The sequence below is a fragment of the Equus asinus genome, chromosome 27 (assembly GCF_041296235.1).
Source record: "Equus asinus isolate D_3611 breed Donkey chromosome 27, EquAss-T2T_v2, whole genome shotgun sequence".
Lineage (NCBI taxonomy): Eukaryota > Metazoa > Chordata > Mammalia > Perissodactyla > Equidae > Equus > Equus asinus.
In genome coordinates, this window is record NC_091816.1 from 10,316,121 (window position 1) to 10,343,985 (window position 27,865).

The following is a 27,865-nucleotide window of genomic DNA, read 5'->3' on the forward strand; positions in this document are numbered from 1 at the left end:
CAGATGAGACAGTCAAGTTTGAATAACTTGTCTAAGTGAGACAGGGTGCCAGAATTAGAATTCATGTCCTCAGAGTCTAGCAATACTATAGAGAGCCAAATGGATTGCGTGTATGTCCTCTTTAGATCCCTGCAACAGCCTGCACATTGCTTTATTTTATCAAGCCTAAAATGCCAATTCTAAGACCCAATATCATTTTATGGAACATTAAAAAGGAAAAGGTGAAATCAATTAAACTTTGACACATTCTCAAACACCATCCCTTACAAGGGCATCCTGATTTCAGAGACGTTGAAATGTGAGGGGGAAGAAAGTATCTTAAAACTCTCCTTTTTTTTTTTTTTGGTGAGGGAGATTGGTCCTGAGCTAACATCTGTGCCAATCTTCCAATATTTTGTATGTGGGATGCCACCACAGCGTGGCTTGATGAGTGGTGTGTAGGTCCTCATCCAAGATCCAAACCCGTGAACCTGGGCCTCCAAAGCAGAGTGTACAAACTTAACCACTACACCACAGGGCCAACCCTAAAACTCTCCATTTTATAAGTGAGGAAATTAACACTTAGCATCAGCACTGGCCCAACATCAGACACCAGGTATGAGACACAGTTACCAGGCAAACTCGTGGCTTCATGAACTGTAGTTTTTCCACATTAGCAGTGTGTCACCCTCTGTGTCTCTTGGATTTTTCAAAAGAGGCACAACCACAACAGGCGAACATAAAGAAATAAAGATCAAATGTGCAGCCCAGGCTGAACCCGTGTTCTACACTAATGCACTTACCCAAAGCCCACAACTTACTGGCCTTTATTGAAGTTGGGTGGGGTGGGGAGATGTCTGGCTGAGCTCCTTCTCTGTGGGTGGCACTGTCCAGAATTGTCAGGGATAATGGTAATTTATGTTTTCTTCCACACCTGCTTTCTTCCCTGCTCTAGCCAACTGCTAACACAGCTCCTCTCCAGGGAAGATGAGGGAGGGGCTGAAATGAGGGGAAGGAGATAGCTCTTGTGCACTGCAACTCAGCTAAATTGCATTTGCCCTCTTTTGCATAGAGCAATAAAGTGTTATGGAAAATGCAGCATGGATTTTTAATTTTCTCCTTGTCACCGGGTGCTGCAATCACATAATTAACCAAGTGGTAGAGATAGTCATTTATAGCAAATAGGCAAAACAATCACAGAGGTTAGCCACCCAGGGACCAAAAAGGTTACATTTGCCTCTCAAAAAGGCATGTGTGGACAGACAGCTTCACCATCCCTAGGCTGTTTGGGACCAGACACTTGAAGAATGCAGCACTAAAAGAATGACATTGAGTTTGTCCTTCAAGACAAATGAATTCTTATCAGCTCAGTGGTTAGGAAGGCCGTGAAATGTATGGGATGGGGACAGGAATCCAGGGCCAGAGGTCAGCAGCTCTACACACGCTCCAGTGCTGCCCTCCACCACACAGGTTACATGCCGTCTTGATAAGTGCATTTGCTCAGACTCCTACCACTGCCCGAAATGCCCTCCTGCCTGCTGACTTCTGTTCTTCATTCAAGAACAGCCCAGATGTTTTCTTTGGGAAGCCTTCCTTCCTTCCTTCCTTCCAGTGCCAATCACCTTACCTGTGGCCTGGAGCCCCTCATTTCTACCACCATTGTAGCATTTTTCACAACTTATCTTGGAAACAAATAATGACAATAACAAATTGTATATATATGTATCACTATTATATATATACTGCTATTATCTATATAGCTATTATATATAGCTAATATATATAAACATTTATGAATAATATATAATATATATAATTATACACAAACATATATGCACACAAACACACTACAACCACCACCGCCAGATTGTGGGCAGAAGATAACAGAACCAGTGAAGGCTCAGGGAGCGTCTTGTTTACTTGCCTTCTCTGTTGAAGAAGCCCCACCCTGGATGAGCATGGCAATTGCAAAGATGTTGCAAATATCCACTTTCTGGCATCCAGGGATGAGAACGAGATAAGTGATTTTGAGGGAGTTTTGACCCACATCAGAAAGCTCTTCTGCCAACCATCACCTCAAGTCAGTTTTGCCATGGAAGCCTGAAATTCCAGCTTAGATATGAAGCTTCTCTTCTCCACAGAATGCTTTCTTTTAAAATGCAGCACCTACGACAAAGGTAGCATTTGACTTATTGTGCTACAAACCTCAATGCAAATTAGCATATCTTATGTCTTTCTTCCCTAAAATGTCAAGCCCAGACAGGGAGGGACACTTACCAGAGCAGGGAGGGAACTGTCAAGGGACAGGGAGAAGGGGCCGCTGACCAAGGAGCTGAATAATAAGTGCTCTTGGAGCAGAGGCTTCAGTCCAGGAACTACTCATTCTTCTACTCCAGCCTCGGAAAATAGGTATTATTATGATCATTATTTTCATTTCATGGATTACAAAGAAAGGTTAAGTAATTTTCCCAAAGTCTAAAGGATTTGGATCCTCAGAACCAGTGATAAATAGTGTCTAAGAGGCATCCAGTAATCTTTCTCAACTTTTACAACCCCATGTGGGTGAGAAAAAAATATCTTTTTCCTCTGCTCTTTGTTGGGGAGGGGAGAATGCCCCCCTTTCCACTCATGGTTCTTATGGCTGATCAAATAATTAAAATGACATACGGCAGGTGAACAGGGGAAAATCAAACAAAGTTTAATATGTGAGCATGGGGAAGTCACATAAGCCTGAAGAATTCCAAAGACAGTAGGCAAAATGAGCTATAGGCGTCATTCTGGACTAAGGATAATGGGGCAGAGGTCTGAGCCTTTAAAGGCAAAGAGGGCAATTTACAAGAAGATGAAGAGTTAATGTTTGGTAAACAAATGTTTGTTGGGTGATCTACAAACAATGGGACACAGAGAGGACATAGATCAAAGTCCTTGCTAGGTTCCTTCCTGTCTACCACACCTAGTTCATGTTATACTAGAGTTATCTACGGTGATAGTTCCTTCCTATAACAGGCCCTTCTATCTTAAATTTTTTAGGCAGTTAGGGTGAAGGTCAAAATTTTCGCCTGAGGCTTTCATTCTTCAAAATAATCCTCAAGCCAAAGAGACTCATTTTGCGGTGGCAAATTCTGTTCTCCTACATCTTCTAAGTTGTCAGCTGGGGCTCCTAGAATAAAAGACAGATTAGCAAGAGAAAAGCATACAAATTTATTTATATTAATATAAGCTGTATGTGACACAGGAGCTTTCATAAGGAAATGAAGATCCAAAGAAATGTTTAAACTTGAACAGTTTTATGCTAGATTTGACAGAGAGTGGAGAGTCACGGAAAAATGTGATAGGATAAGAGGGGTGTGAGCCAGGTAGTAGACTGGAGGAAACTCAGCAAGGCCTGTTCAGATTTCTCCTGGCTTCCTTCCACCTTCAGAGACAAGGATGCTCCTTTCCTTTGGGTATAGGGAAGGCATCTCTCACCTGAGAGTCTTATAACCTGCTTCAGGGAGGGTCAGAAAATCCTTCCTACGCCTACTGTTTCTCAAATTCCTTCAGCTTGAAATATTCAGTATGCCAAGGTACCATATTTTGGGGCAGCATGTCCTGAACCCTGTCACCTGAAACCCCTTCTGATGAACATACAATCTCACAGTCCCTAAGGAGAGGAAACAAAGGGCCTCTCTGCTGAGTATTCCCACCAACTGAGAAGTTTTAGTGGAGCCCAAACAGTAGGTAAGGTTTCATCTTGCAGAACAGTCCAATATTAAACATTCTTCTCCAACCCCTGCCAATTCTGATTTGCCCTACTTGTTCTAAGACACGGATTTCCTCCTTCCGGAATCTTTCAACACTTCCACTCTCCAAGCAAGATGGAGTGGGGCTCCAGGCACTCCATCTGGGTTCATGTTTGGGGTAGCATGAGTTGGCTTGTAGAACTAGGAGCAGGATGGAAAAGGACCAAATTTATGTATACTGTAGGTTCTTGGAGATTGCTTTCCCTGAGTGTTAAGTAAGCACAGAGAGGTGGTACTCTGCCCACCAATATGGAAGCTCACCCACGTGAGGAATCAGCTCCAAGCATCTGATAGACACCACGAAGGCCTGGCCTGAGACCTGGTCACTGCCTATTGCTCCAGTACTTCAGAGCAAAGGAGAAAAGCCATTAATGCCGCAACACTTTCTCTGTGTCCCAGGCCCTTTACATCAGTTATCTTATTTCACCCACAAAGCAATTCTATCGAAAAGCTGTATTTCTCCCATTTTATTTTCTTTATTGTTTATATCATTAGCTGAAGTGACAATGCCTATTGACTGGTTTACTTGTGTGTAGTCTGTCCTCCATTGGCATCTAAGTTCCATGAGACACACACTGTGTGCTCTTCCCGCTGTATCCCCAGAAGCTAGAAAGATAGTCTGTGCTTAATAAATATTTGTTGAAGAAGTAAATTTTACAGATAAGAAATTGAAGCTCAAATAAGTTAAATAACATGGTCAGAGTTAACCAACTATGAAGGAAGAGCTAAGAATTGAATGGCTTGTTTAACTCTAAAGCCACGCATGCTCTTTCCACCACACCATGTGGCCTTCCTGAAAAGACAGGAAGTTCAGCCCCATCTGCCTACTTGCCTGACAGTATTTAAAAGGAAATTCAATAAATAAATAAATAAAAGGAACTTCACCTCCTCCCCCAAGGTCTTATGGATAGAAGCCTCACTGCCCACTGACCATGGGATCATGTTAGCTCAGAATGCCCTGAACTGAAAACATTACCTCTCCCACTAATACACTTCAGCTCTGTCTGTTGTGGGATGATGCAAGTGGGGAAAATACAAGAATGCATGACTTTGACATTCTATACATAAGAAAGTTTGGGAACAGCTGGTTGAGAGCAGTGTTTCTCAAAGTGTGGTCCCCAGACCACCAGCATCAGCATCATCTGGGAACTTGGCAGACATACATATTCTTAGGCCATACCCTAGTTCTATCAAATCAGAAACTCTGGAGTGGGGCCCAGTCATCTGCATTCTAAGAATCCCTCCAAGGGATTCTAATGTTTGCCAAACTTTGGGGACCACCTGTGTAGTAGATGAAGAAAGGAGAGTAATGACAAACATTTTTGAATAGCTATTTCCACCTATAATAATTAAGGCAACGACGGAGTCAAGCAGATTGAGAACATCGGCCTGATGAAAGCTAACATTCCCACTTTTATGGCTCCCTTTCTTCTAGCATGCTGAGCCATAGTCCAGAGGCCATGGTGAAATGGAATGCAGTAAATCCAAATGATGTCTTTGACTGCACTGGATTTTAATTTCCCAGGCATGTCCTTCAGGCCAGCTCCACCTAGAACAAGCTCAGTCTCCCTACAAAAAGAGAAAAAAAGTTATTGCTTGATCCCTACCCCACCCCCTTGCCTTGAAATTGCTTTTCCTCCATCCTAGCCCGCTGGCTTTAATTAGGAGGAGTGAAGGCAGCGTGCAGACTGGAGACAGCAGGCGGTCTTAGCACAAAAATGTGTTCAATAAACAGCTTTGGATAATCAGAGGTCACCACGTCTCTGTGTCTGTGTTCTCCTTCTTTCTGGCTTCTCCTTCCTCATCTTGTTCATCGTACCATTTACACCTCATTAGTTGTAAGGAAGCCATCAGCTTGCTATGGGCTTAGGAGAGGGTCCATCTTCATAAGACGTTGAGGGTTGGGAGGAGGGAAGTCAGCATAAATGAAATCATATTGCATGTACACAATCAGCTATAATTAGGCATCTTACAAATACCTATTATACAAATGCATTACAATGACAAAATCAGGCATATTTAAATGCATTTATACCCTGGGCAACAGAGGGTAATTTTTTGGACCCAAGAGGAATCTGCTATATTAAAAAGAGCATTAAATGCATAGTACTAAGTGAAAGAAGCCAATATGAAAAGGCTACATACTGTATGATTCCAACCTATGGTATTCTGGAAAGGGTAAAACTACGGAGACAGTAAAAAGACCAGTGATTTTCAGAGGGGAGAGGAGAGAGAGGGATGGATAGGCAGAGCACACACAGAGGATTTTTAGGGCAGTGAGACTACTCTGTATGATACTATAATGATGGATGCATGTCATTAACACAATTGTCCAAAACCGTGGAATGTACACTACCAAGAGTGAAAGCTAATGTAAATGATGGACTTTGGGTGATAATGATGTACCTTTGCGGGTTCATCAGTTGTGATAAATGTACCACTGTTGTTGGGGGAGGCTGTGGGTGTAGGTTGACAGGGAAAATATGAGAACTCTCTATACTTTCCACTCAATTTTGCTGTAAACCTAAAACTGCTTTAAAAAATTAACTTTAATAATTTTTTTTAAAAAGCTTTAAACTTGGACTCAAAAGATAAGGACGCTAACTCTATCACGGTCTTGGTTACAGGCCAGCCATGCAAACTTGTGCAAGTTACTTGGCTTCTCTATGTCTCAGCGACACAATCTATAAAGTGAGAATGATAAAATCTTCCAGGCAGAAATGTTGCAATGGTTAAAATGAAGTAATATTTATAGACACAGCCAATGTTTCTCTAGCTAATAATAATAGGAGAAAGAATATGTAGAATTTGGCTCAGAGACTGGGTACTAGGATTCTGGACTGCCGTTCTGAAGCAGACAGGGCTAGCCCAGACAGCACCACCTATATTATTACCTGATTTGAGATATAAATTTCTTCCTCTACCATTGAAAAACAGCTGCCCCGCTGGCCTGCTAGAACCTGAGAATCCAATAGTAATGACTCCTTGGAGTAGCTCATTTGGTGTTTAGGACCAACTTATATTGTACTGTAAACACCTCAAAGGGAAAAAAATGAATAATAGCATCTTAGCATAAATTAAGGAGTTACATTTTCTACTGAAAAGCAAATCCTAAGAGAACAGAACACGGAATATATGAGTTTTGAGAAAGGGGATTGGTAGAAAATCTGAAAATATCTACAAGCTTGAGGCACTGCCCGGGAAGGTAGATTTTGTTTAGAAGGTTAGAATGAGCAGTCAAGGGAGAGTTTTTAAGGCAGGAGCATCAAACTAGGAGGGAAAATCAATCAAAAAGTAAACAACAAATATAGTGAGCATCTATGATATGCCAGCCATCATTCTAGATATTGGGAATACATCGCTAACCAAAACAGGTTCTCATAGAACATAGGTTCTGGCGAAAGAGACAGACAAAAAATAAGCAAATAAATAAGCATAATAATTAAGTTTATATAGTACATAAAAGGTAATATAGTCTATAGAAACAAGAAAAGGTTAAGCACGGTGGAGGAATAAAGAGTGGGAGATCTCATTTTAAATAGGATGGTCAAGGAAATGCTAATTGAGAAGGCGACATTTGAGTAAAGAGTTGAAGGAGGTGAGGGAGGTTGCTGGGGAGATCTCAATGGAGAAGAATTCTCCAGAAGAAGAGGACAGCTAGAGCAAAGGCCCAGGATGAGAACATTCTGGGCTGTCCTGGGAATAAGACCAGGACACTGGAGCTGAGTGACCAAGGAGAAGAATATGCAAAAGGAGATGAGACAGTTGAAAGAGCCATATCACGTAGGCCTCGAGGGTCACTGTAAGGACTTTGGTTTCACTCTTGACATAGGGAGCTATTGCCAGGGAGTGAGACAGAGAAGCGGCATGATCCAGATTACATTTTAGACAGATCACTCTGTTGTGCTAAGAAGAGACTCAAGTCTATAGGGACAAAGGTAGAAGCAAGTGAGCTTCTAGAAGGCCCTTGTAGTTGAATTTGTCAGGTGAGCACTGGCAGTAGTTGAACCAGGGTGACAGCAACTGAGGTGTGAAGAGTCTTAGGTCCTGTCTGTATGCTGAGGGTAGAACCATAGGATCAGTTGAAGGAGTGATGTACAAGGCTTTGGCCCAGAGCTACTAGAAGGATGAAGTTGCTGTCAACTGAGATAGGGAAGGCTGCCACTGGAGTAGGTCTGGGGGAAGATCAGGAGTTTGGAGGAAAGTGGCAATAGGGGCATGGGCGTAGAGGGGATGCTGAGAGCATAAACCTCCCGTCTCCCACATTTCTCTGTAGCTGGGCCTGGGTATAAGATGGAGCACATCATTTATCAAGGCCATTAGCCTTCAGGCCATTTTCAGCAGGAATCACTCTGAAGCATTCCTAAGCCTTCAGTTTCCCCGATGCAATGGAACAAAAAACCCAAAGAAACAGAGACTGAAGGAAGCATCAGTGTATCTATATGAGTGTTCCTCCACCTCATGGCCAGTCCACCTCTGCTGAGACGCTAAGAGGACAGCCAAGAGTTCCCAGGAGTCACATTCAATTAGATTGTGAATTGTCTCATCAATCCCCCTCGAGAACAACGCTAGTTCTCTCCTAAAGAATCCTCTTGTGCCCACCACCCCGACTCGCTTGCCCCCTCAAAATATGTTCATGGGAGAAGACCTAATAAATCAACTTGCAGTAAGGTGTAAATGAGTAAACGACAACAGCAAAACTGAACATACTCCCTGCCCTAGGGATATCAACATTTTACAGTAGCTGACACCCTAAACGAAGGGACATAGTAATGGAATATTGGTCATCAGATTAAGGGAATGTAAGGGTCAGTGGCCGTGGACTCATATTACTCTGTAGCCACCTGCTGAGAAAATAGGAGAGCCACAGGCACAACTCAAAGTGGCTTCCTTGACAATTTCATTCCCACTCATCCCAAGAGGAGGAAATAGGATCCTACGGGGGTAACCACACTTCATGCTTGCGCCCACGTTACTCCTTTTGTGTGGCACACCCTTTCCGCCCTGGCTGCTTGTCCTTGCAGGCAGGGACTCAATCTGTGACTCTTATTAAAAAAATAAATAGGCAGTTGGGGCCGACCCGGTGGTGCAGCAGTTAAGTGTGCACATTCCTTTTCAGCGGCCCAGGGGTTTGCTGTTTCCGATCCCAGGTGCAGACATGGCACTGCTTGGTAAGCCATGCTGTGGTAGGTGTCCCACATATAAAGTAGAGGAAGATGGACATGGATGCTAGCTCAGGGCCAGTCTTCCTCAGCAAAAAGAGGAGGATTGGTAGCAGGTGTTAGCTCAGGGCTAATCTTCCTCAAAATAAATAAACAAATAAATAGACAGCTAACAACGATCTCATTCTCCCTGCCCGTTCACTGTGAGACCCCAATAGATATAACGTGTGTGCGTGTGCATGTTGCCTGTGTGTTAACCTCCAGAGTCCTTAAACTATCTGGTCCCCGAGGGGTCTGCTAAGCACCAGCAGTGCCAGCGAAGGGAGAAGGTAGTCTTCTGGCTCTGAGTCAGCAGGAGCCCCTCCAGGGGTCTCGCAGGCACCAGTCACTCACACAGCATGAAGCTGACAGCCACCTCCAGCAACAATTACAGCTCCTCCACATTTTTTTGGAGGCTGTAATGTTAAATCAATCAATCAGGTGTGCCACTCGCAGAAGCTAGGGCTGCCAACTCACTTAAGAGGTGCGAGGGAAGCAATCACCACATAAGCTTTCTCCGTGCGGTTTTATTCGAGTCCAGTCCACTTTGTGAAGCCTTTACATATCAGTCCTTAGGAAAGTTGTTCCTCTCTCCGTGGCTTTGGGCTGCACGTGGCAAATCAGTAACTCCCAGAAAAGTCACAAATATTCTGAAATGAACCCACACAGAAATACACTGGCCAAGGAGGCAGGGAGCATCCTCCAGCAGACACACAGAAAGACGCTCACACCTAGTGTACTGTACCACTGGCATCCACGGCAGCCTCCCTGAGCGGGACACACAGCTCAGACCCCAACGGGAAGCCTGGACATACCACGTCAGAAGAGAACATCCATCACTCGTGTCCCCTCTTGCAGGCGTGCTGGCCACAGTAGATGAAAGGACAATGGTTTTGTTTGTTTTTGATAAGAAAGAAGCAACAGGCAAACCACAAGAATCCGGTGTCACACTGTTTCAGGCTGCGTGGCTATCTACAGGGTGATTTTATTTCAGCCCGATCTTTTTTTATGTTTTTTTAGAGGTAACTAATCTTGAATCTTATGTTTCCTCCTCTCAAGCCCACTTTAATTTCCTATTCTCACTCACCTGAATTTCCATTGCACCCACTCAGTATGGAATTAAAACCCACCAGCAATAAAACAAATTCGGCATCCTTCTGGAAGAGACTAGAGACTATCAGACCTTTCTTGATTAATTCCATTGAGGCACTGGAGGTATATAATAAAAATTAGTGATAAAGAAAAAGAGGGAAATCCAGGAAAAAAGGCATACCCAGACAGGAGTCAGACACAGAGACCCAGATCTATGGAAGCTCCACACAATAGGCTGTATGCACACACGAATGCCTCAAAACAAAAACCCCGAGAGCTTCACTCCAGGCCCTGAGCTCCACCGCGTGCCTGAAAACAGGTAAATGGCATGTTCAGGATTCCAGCTTCCATATTTAATTCGTTAACACGCAAGACATCAGAGGCATCACTTTGAACTGTAGACATCAATATGATTTAAACGGCTGCCACTTAATGTGGTGAAGAGGAATCAATTGTGCCCTGAAAACAGAAGACAAGGAGGAGCGTCATCCTGTCGGTTTCCCAGGAAATAATGAGCCCTATTAATAGTTGTTAACATGAATCAACGAATCACTTCTCTGTCAGCAGCTGTCGGGCTGGGCCTTGAGTCAGGCAGTGAAAAGGAAGGAAACTGACAATTCAGGAAAAGTCTCAGTAAGGGACGCAGGCAGGGCATTGGGCCCTCTCCTGACCTGGGCCAGCCCCTGCAAGCTCAGGAGAACCTCTGAGGAAGCAGAAGGGGAGTCAGCATAGCAAGGGGGCCTTGGAGGGGATGCGCACCAATTAGAGCTATAAAGGACAACCAGAAAGCCCCTGTGTGGTCCTAGAGCCAAAAGAGGGGCCAGCAAGGGCAGGGATCCTCCTCTGCTAGAGACTGAAAATTGAGGGCTGCTAACATCATGCTAATGAAAGGGTCTGTGAGGTAGGGCTGAGCAAGACTAACAGGTTTGGTTTGGGGTACAGCTAAGGTGATGATGGTGTGGCCTCCCACCAGGTATGTGGCTGTATAGGTATATTTTTCCTTTCCATTTCTATCAGCTTAAAACATACTCACACAAAACACTTTGTAACATATATGTCAAAGGATAAATAGCCTTAATAATTAAAGAGCTTATAAGCTCTTGCAAATCAAAAAGAATAAACAAAAGATCTCGTTAATAAGGAATATTTATGAAAACCTTACTCTATGCCAGGAATAGCTAACAGCTTTATCTAAATCATCTCCTTTAACTCTCTCAGAAACTTTAGGAGGTAAATAACGTTATATCCATCGCCACACACATGTGCCTAATCACCACTTTTGCATCCCCGCCCCCCGCCCCCGCTTCCCCTCTGGTAAGCACCAATCCAATCTCTGTTGCTATGTGTTTGTTTGTCGTTGTTTTTATCTTCTACTTTAAGCAAGATCATATGGTATTTGACTTTCTCCCTCTGACTTATTTCACTTAGCATAATACCCTCAAGGTCCATCCATGTTGTCACAAATGACCGGATTTCATCATTTCTTATGGCCGAGTATTATTCCATTGTGTATATATACCACATCTTCTTTATCCATTCGTCCTTGATGGGCACCTAGGTCGCTTCCAAGTCTTGGCTGTTGCGAATAATGCTGTGATGAACACAGGGGTGCATGTATCTTTATGCATTAGTGTTTTCAAGTTCTTTGGATAAATACCCAGCAGTGGAATTGCTAGATCATATGGTAGATCTCTTCTTAATTTTCTGAGGAATCTCGATACTGTTTTCCATAGTGGCTGCACCAGTTTGCACTCCCACCAGCAGTGTATGAGGGCACATCTTCTCCAACACTTTTTGTTTCCTGTCTTGTTAATTATAGCCGTTCTGACTGGAGTGAGTTGATATCTCATTGTAGTTTTGATTTGCATTTCCTTGATAGTTAATGATATTGAACATTTTTTCATGTGCCTGTTGGCCATACGTAAAAATATTTAATTCTGATACTAACCAAAAAGTTGAAACCAAAAGAGTAATGATTTATTTATTTACTTGCTTATCAGGAAGACAAAGATTAAGAAGGTTAACACAACTTAGTGTTAATAAGTTTAGGAAACACTGACTCATGCAGTGTTATTGAGAATTTAAGTTGTAAAACCATTCTGGAAGGCAGTTTTTTCAAAATATATAAAAATGTAATTTATGCATACTCTGGAAACCTCCACCCCCAAGAATTACCTTTATGGGATATTTAAATGAGTAAGGTAAGATAAAAAGGCATTAATCACAGTATTGCTTGTAAGAGCTAAATATTGTAAAAATAAGTGTCCATTTATAAGAATTGCTTAAATAAATTATGAAACATCCATACAACAGAATATTGCTCAGTCACCTGAAATAATGGTGCTGATCTATATTTACTGACACAAAGATGTCTATGAAAAATTGTCCAGTCAAAAAAGCAATTACAGAAACATATATAAAAATATAAATATTTATCATACATACATGCAAAGCAAATTTTCTAGAAGGATGTTTGTGAGAATAATGTCAGAGCTGATTTTTAGGTTATGGAATTTCTGGGAGCTTTTACTTTCTTTTGTGTATTTTTATGCATTGTTTGACTCTCTTTGAATAAGATATATTGTTTTTACAACAATAAGATTATTTCTAAAGGAAAAAAATCCACATCTTTTATTTTCTAATTTAACTTTGGGTAAAATAGTGCTGGACCTGGGAACATTTTAAAATGATGAAACATAAAATAATGGAGAGAACATGGTTTTAGAATATGACCTCAGGTACAATCTTGGCTTTTACTAGCTTTGTGACTATATTAGCTTGCCATTGCCGCCAAAACAAATCATCACAAACGTAGCAGTGTAAGCAACATAAATTTATTATCTTACATTTCTGCAGGTCATACCTACAGATTCGCGGGGTCAAAATCAAGGTGTTGGCAAGGCCGTGTTCCTTTCCAGAAGGTTCTAGGGGAGGACCCATTTCTTTGCTCAGTCCAATTGTTGGCAGAGCTCAGTTCCTCGTGGTTTTAAGAGTGAGACCCCTGTTTTCTCGCTGGCTGTAGCTAAGGGCTGTTCGCAGCTTCAAGAGGCCACCACATTTCTTAACTCATGGTTCCCCTTCCCCATCTTCAAAGCCAGCAATGTGGATTTGAGTCCTCTCTCTCACCTGACCTACCCTCTGCTTCCCACGTCCACTTTAAGGACTCATGCAACTAGATTGGGCCCACTCAAATAACCCAGAATCGATCTCCCTTTAAGCACATCTGCAAATTCCCTGTACCGTGTAAAGTAACATATTCACATCTCCCGGGGATTAGGATGTGGACATCTTTGGAGAGTCATTATTCTGCCTACCTTGGTGACTTTGACAGATGACCGGAGTAACTAATCCTCAAATCTAGAAAGGGCATGGCAGGATGCTTTATTGAATTACTTTTTTGTCTTCTTTTGTTATTGTTGCATTTTAAGCTTCCCCACTCTAAGAAGGTAGCCAGGCCTCCCTCACCTCAGGGGATTTATGATGACTGAAGACAGTTTTTCTTCTTGGCTTTTATTTTCCAAAACCTAACCTGGCAGGATCCCTAAGAGAATGCACTACACGAGAGTGGGTGGCTGGAGAGTTTCAAAAGGAGGCAGGACCTTAAGTAGCTTTGTCCTCAACCTTCACAAAGATGCCTTTAAAATCCCACATGGACTTGAGCAAAGAGCAAATGAGCTGTGATCCCCATGGACAGGAAACCAAAGGGCTTTCTCCAAAGCTTCTGTTGACGTAAGACCCTCAAGACCTTTGCACTGTCCCAAGGGAGGGAGTGGTAAAATAATCCCCATAATGACGGATTGAATATCCTGCCACTCCAATGGAATAGGGGTACGTAAAGTCAGATTGCTTTGATTTGGAGAAAAGAATATGACATCTTCAACATCTCTGTCTGTGACATAACAAACATATCTTTCCACTACAGGAGAATAATAATAACTACCTCGTGGGAATTTGGGCAGGATGAATGAGTATAAAGCACTTTGCACATAATAAATAGGCTCAGAACAATTGATATTGATATATGATTATATGACAATGAAGACAGGTCAAAAACAGGCAAAAGATATCCTCTAAAAATGAACAATAAGTAAATAAATAAATGCTACCTGTACTTTTGGTATTTTCAGCCACACCCAAAGGTCTGGTAAAAGACTCATCACACAGTGTTCCATATAAAATACTCTTAAAACATTGAAGAAGAAGAGAGAGGAATCACTCCATGCAGAAACTTTGGAGTCATCTACTTCACTTTCCTCTTTCTCAGCCTCTATAAGTATCCAGTTGGCAACTACCTACAACTTGTCATTCTAGCCCTAGAAGTAACTGTGGCACCTCTCCCCTGCCTCTCATCCCCACTGTCAGTGGCGTGGCTCAGGTCTTCATCTCTTCTGTCCAAGAATATGTATTTCAAGACCTTCCCAATTGGTCTCCTTCCCTCCTACCTAAGCCCCCTCCAACCCATCCTTCACTTTCCTATTTAAAATTCTTCAGTGAGTTCCCTTTGGCTCATAATCTTGCTCAATATCCCATTACTCCAAGATGCTCATTTTCTTCTCCCTTTCTGACTTTGCACCAGCTGGTACTTCTTTCTGGGATCAGCCCCCTCCCTTCTCTCCCTACTCATACTTCAAGAGACACATCAAATATTAACTCCTCTGGTGGACCACCCCAGCTCCCCACGCTGTCAGTTCCCTCTTCCTCGGTCTTATCATAGTGTAGAATACAATGCCATTTCCACACTGCTTTGTGGCTCTGTTTATGTGCATTTCCTCCAATAAGCCAGGAACTACTCAAGTACAGGCAGTGTCTTGTTCAATTTCAGATCCTTAGCACTGACCCATTGTCTATCATACAAGAGGTGCTCTCAAGCATTTCAGTAAATAAAAACCAGGGAAGGTGCTGCTAAGTTGTGAGGCTCTTGGTAGCTGTGATAAAAGAGAAAGGCCAAATTATGCCCAGCACACTTCATTATTCCATCCAGACTCCTCAGGGGACAAAAACCCTTTTTATCTTCACCTCTCCCTCGTATGCCAAAACAGTGAAGGGGCACTTTTAAAAAAGAAATGGCAGTGGGTAAATCAAAATGAGGAGATAGTGAGCAGTCAGAATTCAACTCAACAAGCATTTCCTGAGTGCCTACGCTCTGCCAGGCACTGTGCTGGGGACTGGGGATATATGATCCCTATCTTCAAGCACTTCACAGTCTATCACAGGATTCAAGCATGTACACCACACAACATGGTGCACAGGGTGGAGTGGGCACTAGAGGTATGTTTAATAGATGTTTAAAAGGTAACAAAGGTACCACTTCACACCCATTAGGAGGGTATTATTAAAAACAACTATGGGTGAAGACATATTGATATTGAACCTGAAGTGAGTTCGCTTGCCCGTTGCATAGCAAGCCAATCTCTGACACCAGGTGTAGTGGAGGAAAGTAGGAATTTTATTATTGCACAGCACTCAACAAGGAGAAAGGGCAGCTAACGCTGAAATCCCAAACTCCATGAAAAGCTAAACATTAGGGTTTTTATTTGGGGTTTTCGGTAGGGGAGGGGGAGCATATGACCTTGCTGGTCAGAGCTTTTCCCTCAGCCTGTCTTTGGCCTCGAGACTACTTTCAGAGATGAGGGAGCCTGTGATCTTGCTGGTTAGCAGCTTTTCCACAAACCTGTAGCTCCTTGTGGGGAGGAGGAGGAGGAGATAACAAATCCAGGTGATTGTCCTTGGCTGTTTGTCTCCATGGAGGATAGTGGATTCTGGAGCCAGGAAGGCAGGGAATAAGCAGGGAATGAGTGCTTTGGTTTTAACCCCATATATCCTGGATTTAATGTAGGGAAACCAATATCAGGGCCAGTATCAATATTGGAAGTCTTGGGCATTGCTGGTGGGAATGTAAAATGGTGAAACCACTATGCAAAACAGTTTGGTGGTTCCTCAAAAACATAAACATAGATTGATCACATGATCCAACAATTCTACTTCCAGGATATAGCAATTCCACTTTCAAAAAAGTTGAGAGTAGGGAATCAAACCAATACTTGTACACCAGCGTTTGTAGCAGTATTATTCATAATCGCCAAGAGATAGAAATAACCCAAGTCTCCACTAACAGATAAAAGGATAAACAAAATGTGATACACACATGCACACTGGAATATAATTCAGCCTTAAAAAGGAAGGAAATTCTGACACATGCTACAAGATGGGTGAACCTTAAAGACATTATGTTAAGTAAAATAAGCCAGCACAAAAGGATAAAGATTGCATGATCCCACTTATATGAGGTGCCTAGGATAGGCAAATTCATAACCAGAGAAAGAATAATGGAGGTTCCTGGGGGCTGAAGGGAAGGGGAAAGGGGGAGTTTAGTATTTAACAGGAACAGAATTTCTATTTGGGATGATGAACAAGCTCTGGAGAGGGATGGTGGTGATATTACTGCCCAATTAGGCTCGTCTGCCCGCCGCAAGACATGCCGATAGTTCAGGAGGCAAGGTGGTAGGAGAGAAAGAACTTTATTCCAGCTTGCTAGCAAGAGGGAAGATGGTCAACTCATGTCAGAAAGAACCATCTCACAGAACAAAGACTACAGGCTAGTTATATACAGGCCAGTCTCCAGGTCGGGGAGGTGGCTGGTCTCTGGGTGGGGCAGACATCTGGTCCCAGTTCCCAATAGTCCTTTGTTTTATTGGATATGCATCAGAGAATGGAGCAGTTGCCATATACCTTGATCTTTCAGTTGTCATTGATGATGGCTATCAGCATAGGCTGTCTGCCCAGGGGTCATCACGTCCTAAGGAACTCAAAAGAACAAAAGTTATCATCTTAAAGCAGCTGGAAGGAGCCACAAAATCTACAGAAGACATCTGGGCTGGGTAAGAGGTCATTTAAAGTTACCATACGGTTTCTTTTCTACCTTATGGCTTCCCTTATGTCAACGTTGTGTTGAGCCGGTATCAGTGATGGTTACACAACAGCATGAATGTTCTTAATGCCAGTGAACTGTAGACTTAAATATGGTTGAGATGGTTGATTTTATGCTATGAGTATTTTAGCATAATTTTTTAAAAAAGCAATGAAGGAAAATTTTCATTCATGAGAATGGGATTTAGGAGGACATTGATAACAAAAGTTATTGAGGGGTCGGCCCCGTGGCCAAGTGGTTAAGTTTGTGCTCTCCACTGTGGCAGCCCAGGGTTTTGCTGGTTTGGATCCTGGGCGCGCATGGCACCGCTCATCAGGCCATGCTGAGGCGGCATCCCACATGCCACAACTAGAAGGACCCACAACTAAGAATATACAACTATGTACCAGGGGACTTTGGGGAGAAAAAGGAAAAAAATAAAATCTTTAAAAAAAAAATGGGGCTTGGGGCTGGCCCCGTGGCCGAGTGGTTAAGTTCGCGCGCTCCGCTGCAGGCGGCCCAGTGTTTCGTTGGTTCGAATCCTGGGCGCGGACATGACACTGCTCATCAGACCACGCTGAGGCAGCGTCCCACATGCCACAACTAGAAGGACCCACGACGAAGAATATACAACTATGTACCGGAGGGGCTTTGGGGAGGAAAAGGAAAAAATAAAATCTTTAAAAATAAAAAATAATAATAAAAAAAAAATGGGGCTGGCCCAGTGGTGGAGCAGTTAAGTTCTCACATTCTGCTTCAGTGGCCTGGGGTTTGCCGGGTCAGATCCCGGGTGCGGACATGGCACCGTTTGGCAAGCCATGCTGTGGTAGGCGTCCTACATATAAAGTGGAGGAAGATAGGCATGGATGTTAGCTCAGGGCCAGTCTTCCTCAGCAAAAAGAAGAGGATTGACAGCGGATGTTAGCTCAGGGCAAATCTTCCTCAAAAAAAAAAAAGTTATTGATAGGTCATGATGTGTGAACTGAGTTCTGAAGGGTGAACAGGAGTTCACTGGACAATGAGTCAGAAGTCTGACATTAAGTTTGGGAGTTGCCAGTTGCTTTTACATGGTTTTTTTCCTCATCTATAAAAGTGAAAAAATACCTACCATACACTTGTGGTGAGGATCTCATGAGATAACATGTCTGAAATGGTGTTATAAACTAGAGGAGGATTCTCTGATATAAATTCACTGATAACAAGTGACATAAAGTATAATTTTGGCAGGCGAGACTTTCAAGTTTACATTCTATCAGTACTGGTGAACCCGAGATATTTTTCTAAAGTCTAAACATGATAAACGCTCCTTCCTGTTGCCACAGAATGAAGTTAAGAAAGATGTAAGGGCAGAGAAGTAATAAAGGTTAAAGAGTAAGATTTTTAAAGTATGCTATTATTTTAATAAATAAGCATTATCCAGCCATTAAAATTGAGACACAGGAAGATAGTAGGAAGAAATATGAGAAAGCATTTAGTATTCTGCTTCCTCCGTCTAATACGTTATAAATTGCAACTCTGATTTATAACTGTGTGCGTATACAGGCACAAGAACTGGAAGTCAATGTGCCAAAGTGAAAACTGTTGCCGAGCAGAGATGGGGGGGCTATGGGTCTCATTTCTTTCTTTTTTTTTTTGTTTCATTTTATGTTGTTTCATTGCTTTTTCAATAACAAATGAGGACAAGAGAAAAAGTATTATACTTCCTTTTTAAGCATTTATCACCTAGTTTCTTAGCAGACTCCTTACCCACAATCCCTGCCCCCACCAGCTTCCAAGATAATCGGAGGCGCTGTACTTTTAAGCCCTAGGGACCTAGAGGGTAACCTTTGCTTCGAGCAATGACAGAAGCTTGCATAGAACAACTGGAGGATGCTCCAAGGCCCCTTCAGGGTAAAGAGCCACCTTCTAAAGATTTGTGACTCCGCGGCTCCAGGGGACACTGAGGGCACAGGAAGAGCCATCACACTGTGTTTGGCCTTGGGCCCTGATTCAAAGGCTGTAGCTTCCAAGGCGCTTGCCCTTCCTATGCTGAAAGAAAAGGTACTGACTCCAGATGTTGCAACTCTGGTTTTGATTTGCTCAGATGCAGGCTGAATTAGTGCAAGGGCATCACTTCTCAGAGCTGGGTTCCTCCAATAGCCTCTTCAGACAGGAGCAGGCCGTAAACTATTTTGGCCGCTCAGCTCGTAACTAGACCAAGGAGAGAAACTAGGAACGGCAGGTTGATTTTATGCCCTCGCACTATCTCTCCAGTCTGTCAACCTGGAGAACCAACAAGTATTAGCACCCCTGACATACATCGGAAGCCGTGGCCTACAGAAGCAGGCAGACATCTCAATTTTGCTGTGCAGAGAAGGCCACTCTCCCAGGTAAAGAAAATTTAGCCCTGTAGCTGCATGGACAGCTCCATCAGCCCAGGCCTTTGATTCTTCCAGCTTCAGAGGCCCTATTCCCAAGGTGAAGGTTATTTAGGCACAAGGCTGCCTGGCTAAGCAGGAGATGGGAGCAGACCTCCAGCACAAGGATGCCCGGAGGAATGAACACCTTTCTCACAAACATATGGTCTGCTCCCAAGCCACACTGCCAAGGGGCCGTGCCTGCTCTGTGTAGTGACTCTTTTTTTTTTTCTTAATTTTTTTTATTTATTTATTTTATTGAAGTCACTTTGGTTTATAACAGTGTGTAAATTTCAGGTGTACATCATTATATTTCGGCTCCTGTCAGACTGCATCATGTTCACCACTAAAAGTCTAGTTTCCATCCGTCACCATACACACATGCCCCTTTACCCTTTCACCCTCCCCCGGATCCCTTCCCCTCTGGTAACCACCAATCTGTTCTCAATATCTATGCATTTGTTTGTTTATCTTCCACATATGAGTGAAATCATGCAGTATTTGTCTTTCTCTGTCTGATTTATTTCACTCAGCAAAATACCCTCAAGGTCCATCCATGAGAGTGACTCTATTTCACACAAAACACCAAATGCACAAGCAGTGGCCCAATCTGAGCAAAAAGAGAAAGCCATCCTGCATATGTCTGTGTGTCCCGTATCTGAGGAGCACAAAAATCTGCCTAAAAACAGTAACTGTCCAGTAGAGAAGCCTAGCATTTTCTTTTCTTTTCTTACAAAAATTCTTTACATGCTGACAAACTACCCTAGGCTTCATTTAACTTGCAGAGCAGATTTTCCTCTTAGGTCCATCCCACAGTCAGTGGTTCTTCTCTTTGCAAAATATTCAGTAGTTTTCCTGTATAATTTCCACTGTGTTTGACCCCTGACAAATGGCAGCCCCTACTTCTTTCTCCCTGACTGTCCCTTCAGACCTCACTTCATTGGCCACCCTCTCTCAGAGCCCTGTCTTCCTTGCCTAGCACCTTCCTCCAGCCTTAGTGACCCTTTGAGAATAATGTCATCATGGATCCTAACCAGGCTTTCTGTCTGAATTTGATACTGAAGCTCTTAATCTTAAATTCGTGTGCCTGATGCCCAGTAAGCCAAACATTGACATATCCGAGCTTAGAGTTGGAGAAAGAGGGGCTAGCCCAGTGGCACAGCGGGTAAGTTTACACCTTCCACTTCTCCGAGGCCCAGGGTTCGTTGGTTCGGATCCCAGGTGCACACATGGCACTGCTTGGCACACCATGCTGTGGTAGGCGTCCCACATATAAAGTAGAGGAAGATGGGCACGGATGTTAGCTCAGGGCCAGTCTTCCTCAGCAAAAAGAGGAGGACTGGCAGTAGTTAGCTCAGGGCTAATCTTCCTCAAAAAAAAAAAAAAAAGATAGATGGAGAAAGATTTATTTGAATTGGCCAAAACAAGTAGGTGAGAGCCTGGGTTCACTCAGATCTGCTTCCCCAAGAACAGAAAGTGGGGGATTTTATGGAACTAAGGGGCTTGGCAGGAGGGGCTTCAGAGAAACAAAGGGGTGGCAATCTGACTTCTGGGCTTCAACAGCTGCTGAGGGCTGGCCATCCGGTGATCACAACCTCCCCAAAGCCACACTCTTTCTCCTGCAAAACAAGCTCACAAATGCCTGAGACCCAGTCACCTCTGAAGTTAAACAGCAAAAACAGCAAATTGATTTAATATCTAAAGTACCCCTCGGGTATCCAGCTTCGAATTCACAATTTTAGAACTATGTTACAGAGCCCTGAAACTATATGATAGTTCAGGAGTGGGTTTAAAATGGTTAATTCTGCCGAATTAAAAATCCACTTTCTGGAAGTGTCTTGGCCTTCATCTGAGGCAATTTTATCTTTTAAAAAGAAAATGAAGCAACTGAGGCTACAAATGTTTAGTGACTTACCCAAAATCACACAGGTGTTTGTTGCACAAACAGGAATAGAGTGCAGCCTTGCAATGTGTCTCTCCCCAGAACCTGCATGTATCCACCTGCCAAAGAGAGACCAAGCTCTGTACAGAGAAATTGTCTCTGATATTCTCAAAAAGGCACTCTCCAACCGACTCTGATAACGAAGGTGTGATGCTATTGATACCAAACCTCTTAATCTCAAATTGTTGTGCCCTGATGTCCAACAAGCCAAACACTGAGACATCGGTGCTTGGAGATGGAGAAAACCTCCAGTGCAGTTGGCCAAGAAGAGAAGGCCAGGGGTTTGCTCAAATCAGCCTTAACAAGAGCAAAAAGCGGGGGGGGGGGGGGATTATAGAGCTAAGGGGCTTGGCAGGAGGAGCTTTGGAGAAACAAAGGGGTCACTCCCATTAAGCCTCTGGGCAATCTGCAAAAGCTGCTGGGGGCCAGCCATCTGGTGATCACAACCTCCCCCAAGGCCTTCTCTTTCTTCTGCAAAATAAACAAATCCTGGAGACCTCAGTCACCCTTCAAGTTAAACAAGAAAACAGCAAATTGACAAGATTCATCCCTGTCTGTGATGGGAACAAGGGCAAAAGGCAATCGTGTTCTTATTGAATATCTACAGTACCCTTCAAGTACCCGGCTTCACTTTCCTGCATGACTCTTATAAGTTATATGTCAGTACCTTGTTAAACATCTCTTCCATATCTCATTTAATCCTTACTTCAACACTATGGGGTCAGACTATTAGTGTTCCCATTTTACAGTGTATAACCTTCAGGGGCCCTTGTTAAAGAACATAGTAAGGACAGAGGCATTTAACGTGAACTTGAGAGTCCACTGGTTGGAATCAAATCCCGCCTCTGTCATTTCCTAGCTTCATGACCTTGGGCAAGTGCTTCAGTTTCCTGATCTGTAAAATGGGAACACTAATAGTCTGACCCCACAGTGTTGAAGTAAGGATTAAATGAGATATGGAAGAGATGTTTAACAAGGTACTGACATATAACTTACAAGAGGTTCTTCTACCTTCTACTAACAACCTCCTAAAACATATCTATTTTATACACATGCCATTCCTAGGTGGGTCATGCTAATGTGAGAGTCTAGCATTTTGTCTGATTTTCATGACTACTGGCATCATGCAGTGCATTCACAAACATTCCAGGAGGAAAACATGCGCTGGCACAGCCAATAAATATAAAAACTGCTAAGTCAAGTTAATTTAAAAACCACATGGTAATTCCCTAGTAATGCTGGCTTAATTGCATATTAATTACCATCTTGTTATAGCATCAATGAGCCGTATATTTGATGTGGGAACCGGTAGCAGAGATTAAATGTTAAAATGGATTTTCTCCAACTGCTACAGGAAATGATCCCTGATCACTCCACACCACTGATCATTTTCAGAAAAATCTGCTATGTTACTGCCTCTTTAATAGAGCTCAGTAATTACCCAAAGTATCCTCGAACCAAAGTTTCTTCTACTGTAGGATGTAAAGAATAGCCAGTAACATCTACCCCCAGTAATGGACTGCTTCCTTCAAATCCATTGGATCAAAATCTTTTACGATGACAAGCCCCAGGCTACTGACCTCATCTGGGGTGACAGTTTAATTGGCTACAAGTGTCTTGGGACGTTCCCAAGGTCATTGCCTCCACCTCCATCCTGGGCCTTTAGAAGTTGACTTTTCCACATTTCATGCTTTGAAATATAATCCCTGAAAATAAGTCACAGGAGCCCAGCTGAATTTTTTGGTAGAGGAATTATGTATAACAAGACGGTTGGCAAGGTTATATCACTCCATGAAAGCTGTAATTTCCCTGCAATTGATTTCCTAAAGATAACTCACTGTTTGCGTGCAGTGAAAGCTAATTTAACAAGAAAGATGAGTCTCTTCAGAACACCTTGATTGGCAATTGTGATAAATTCCTATAATTACTATTGACTCAGAGGAGGATTTTCATTTGTTAAGATGTTGCTGAAATGACAGCCCAGGGATGGTTTTAAAAAGAGGAAGTGGGAATATCACATGTTGCTCCCATCTTCACAAAAGAAACTTGGGGGACCAACACAATACAGATATTTCAGAGATTTCATGAAGACCCTGTTGAATCTCGGAAAGACCTCCTCATCCTCCTTGGCATTTCCACGTTGACTGAAAATTCTCCTGGGGACCGTAGTTCTTAGACCCAGAGAGTCTGTCTCCTTCTCCTAAGAAAGAAACAAAGTTGAGTCTAGATCAGTAGTTCCAGAGTAGAAGCAACAAAATCTTAGCATTAAAGCTAAAAATTGAATAATATTAAAAGTCCAATATTAGGCAATTGCTTAAGTCAATTAGTATAAATCCACATGATATAATATTATGCGGTCATTAATATGATTTTAAGGAGAGTTAAAGATGTAGAAAAATGTCCACAATATATTTTTAAGTATCAAAAGTAGAATGCAAAATTACATGTACAGTTTGAGCTCACCTATGCAAAAAACATGCTTGAAAAAAACAAGAAGGAAGGGTGTCCCAGAATGTTAGCAGTGGTAGATTCTATATGTCTGGATGGTAGGATGAACAAAGCAATAAGCAAAGAAAAAAGAAAGAAATTCTACTTTTTAAAACATCCACACCTATATTAAGGAGTTGTCCCTGATATCCATTTGGGTTGGCTTACATAAAAGAGTCAAGCTACACATATATTTATTTCCTAAGTAAAAACTGTCCTTTGCTATTCCGGAACATTATCCATGACTATCTCCACTCTCCTTGTCAGCACCACCAAAAAGCTTGCCCATAAATTTGTTTGTGTTTCTACATGACACATACAAAACTAAACAAGAACAACTCCTTGCCTTCTAGGGATTCACAAGCTAAGATTGTCTACTTTGACATAAAGTATAGACTTTCTTTACAATTTTTTCGCCATATAAATGTAAGTCATTACTAGTATTGATCATAGTTTTATAATTATAATCATTAATATTCCAAAGTGCTCTCTTGCCATTAACTCACTCAATTCATTCAACAATTCTAGGAGACACAAAGGATTATTATCCTCGTTAAAGATGAGGGAACTATGGCTCAGAGCTATAGAATGACTTGCATGAGGTCACAGAGCAAAGTAATGGTTTAAATGAAAGTCTTCTGTTTCAAAGTCTTGGGACTCTTCCTACTGTTCCATATTTATCGTGAAATTTTGCAAACTAGGGGTGCTTAACAAATGACCGCATCATGCCTGTATTGGCACTTTTCTTCTCCATTTAAAAGTGCTAACTAAATGTCCATACTATCCAAAGCAATCTACAGATTCACTACAATGGCTATCAAAATCCCAAAGGAATTTTTTTTCAGAAATAGAACCATCCTAAAATTCATAAGGAATTTCAAGGGACCCAAAGTAGACAAAACAATCTTGAAAAAGAACAAAGTTGGAGGCCTCACACTTCCTGATTTCAAAACATACCACAAAGCTACAGTAATTAAGACAGTGTAGTACTGGCAGGAAGACAAACACATAGACCAAAGGAATAGACAGAAAACCTAAAAGTAAACCTTTATATACATGGCCAAGTGATTTTTCAACAAGTGTCAAGATGACACAATGGAAAAAAGACAGAGTGTTCAACAAATGATGCTCAGAAAACTGGATATCCACATGCAAATGAATGAAGTTACCTTGCCTTACATCATACACAAAAATTAACTTAAAATGGATTAAAGACCTAAACATAAGATGACTTAAAACTGTAAAACTAGAATAAAACATGGAAGCAAGCTTTGGAACATTGGATTTAGCAATGATTTTTTAGATATGACACGAAAAACATAGGCAACAAAAGCTAAAAGAGACAAATGGAACTACATCAAACTTAAAAACTTCTGCACATCAAAGGAAACAATCAACAGAGTGAAAATGCAACCTACATACAGAATGGGAGAAAATATTCTCAAATTATATATCTCATGGGGTTTAGATCCAGAATATATATGGAATTTCTACAAGTCAACAACAGCAACAAAAATAACCCAATTAAAAAATGGGAAAAGGACTTGAATAGACAATTCTCCAAAGAAGATATATGAATGGCCAACAAGCTGATGAAAAGATGCTTGACATCACTACTCATAAGAGAAATACAAATCAAAACCACAATGAGATATCACCTCATACCCACTAGGATGGTCACTATCAAAAGAACAGAAAATAATGCGTTCACGAGGATGTGGAAAAATTGGAACCCTTGTACACAGTTGGTGGGAATGTAAAATGGTGCAGTCATTATGGAAAACTGTATAGAGATTCCTCAAAAAATTAAAATCAGAATTACCATATGATCCAGCAATGCCATTTCTGGGTACGTATACAAAAGAATTCAAAGCAGGATCTTGAAGAGATATCTATACACCCATTTTCATCTCAGCATTATTCACAATAGGCAAGAGGTAGAAGCAATCCAAATGTCAATCAACAGAAGAATGGATATAGAAAATGTGGTTATACATACAATGAAATGTTATGCAGCCTTAAAAAAGAAGGAAATCCTGTCACATGCTACTATATGAATGAACTTGAAGTACATTTTGCTAAGCGAAATAAGCTAGTCACAAAAGGACAAATATTGTATGATTCTATTCATTTGAAGTATCCAAAATAGTCAAAATCATAGAAACAGAAAACAGAAAGCTAGTTTCCAAAGGTTTGGTGTGGAGAGGCAGGTAGAATGAGTGTTTAGTGGGTATAGAGTTTCAGTATTGCAAGATGAAGAAGTTCTAGATATTTCTTTCACTAAAGTGCGAATATACTTAACTCTACTGAATGTACACCTAAAAATGGTTAAAATGGTAAATTTAATGTTATGTGTTTTTTACCACAATAAAAAAAATATTTGCTTATCAGTAACTCTCCTTCATCGAGAGCATTTGGCGATCAAATGCATATACTTTTTTGAGTTCACTGTTAGGAACATAAAAAAACACAAGCAAACATCTGACCCTGCTTGCTGGTCCAACAAATATGATTTTAATGTGCTCAGAGCCTCAACTGAAACTTTAATTAACTACAAACTGAATTCATTACATAATGACAAATTATGATTTGTTTGTTTCTCTTGGACAAGTGTCTTTTTTAAATCTTTAATTGTAGTAAAAAAATATATATAATTGACCGTCTTAACCATTTTTGAGTGTGCAGTTCAGTAGTGTTAAGTATACTCACATTGGTACGCAACAGATCTTCAGAAATTTTTCTTCTTGCAAAACTAGAATTCTATATCCATTGGACAAGAACTCTTCATTTCTCCCTTCCCCTACGCTCTGGCAACCACCATTCTACTTTCTATTTCTACAAATTCGACTGCTCTAGATACCTCATTTAAGTGGAATCACACAATATTTGCATAAATGACAAAATACATTTTTTAAAATATGTGAAATTTTGCTTTGCTTCAATTTTTAAGGAACTCACACATCTAGCATTCTAAGGGATACTAAATCAAAAAACCATTCAGAGACCAAAAAGTAACCAAGATTACCATACCTTGAAACTTGCCTAGAGGTTACTTACTCTCTCTGCGTCTCAATGTCCTCATTTATAAAATGGAGATAATAATAACAATACATTCCTCAGACCATTGTGATGAGAATTACATGTGTTGATATGTGTAAAACATTTGCAACAGTGGCTGGCACATCCAAATATTAAATATCATTATTTTATATGTATTAATCAGTATTGGAAATACACGATAATTAAGACAAAATGGCCACTCTCAAGGAGCTCATAATCTAAGAATTTATATGTTCTGCACCAAACTCAGAACATGGTAGGAACTTACCTATTATTACTGTTTAATAAGACATTATTCAATAGATAGAATCAGGAAAATAAAATATATAAAAGAATAACTTCTCCAGCTGAAAACTAACCATGTGGCTTTAGCACAACAGAATAAATATTTCCACACTGTAATCTCACTAAGATGTAGCCACTAATATTCTTTTGCAAAAATAATTAAAAATAGTAGATCTATTTTGACCGTGGGCAGGAATTTAAAAAATTCTTACCTCTGATTTTGAAAGAGCCACACAGAAGCTTACAACGCTGCTGCCATATTTGCCTGCTCTAGAGACATAGTGAAAATGTAAAATGATTATAATAGCAATAAGAGTGGTCTTTCTTTTTTTAATGAAATTCTAAAGAGCTACAGTCTCCTGTAATGCAAACAAGCATTTCTGCCTTGGCAGATTCATCATCACACACTCAGCCAACCACGGCAGAGCAGGGATTGAGGCCGGCAATGCTGCCACCTGCAGTATGGAAGGGAAATCGCTTTCCTCGGAGGGAAAGAATAGAAAAATCCAATGGCATGACAAATCAGTGCTGCTCAGTTCAGGTAAATAGCTCTGTTCTCTGGGAAGCTCAGCAGGTGAGTGAAGTAGGTGACTCTTCGACCCAGCTAAACTCATGGTGCTGTTTGGCTAACTTACTCCTTTTCTTACATTGTTTCACTAACTTGCTGCATTATACAGCAACTTGGCTTTCTGATTTCTTCCATTTCATTGACTCAAGATGAATTACTTAGTGTT

General features: G+C 41.5%; 1 long non-coding RNA gene across 2 annotated transcripts; it reads right to left on the reverse strand.

Annotated features, from left to right (window-relative positions):
- Window positions 1-16,557: 16,557 nt before the first annotated feature.
- On the reverse strand, window positions 16,558-27,541 carry LOC139042260 (uncharacterized). Of its 2 annotated transcripts, none has more exons than XR_011498774.1 (4): window positions 27,344-27,541; window positions 22,880-23,499; window positions 21,273-21,358; window positions 16,558-16,850 (listed from the first exon to the last, which is right to left on the reverse strand). It is a non-coding gene; the product is annotated as an uncharacterized lncRNA (long non-coding RNA). The 2 variants fall into 2 exon arrangements; XR_011498773.1 differs by having other exon boundaries at window positions 16,559-16,858.
- Window positions 27,542-27,865: the final 324 nt, after the last annotated feature.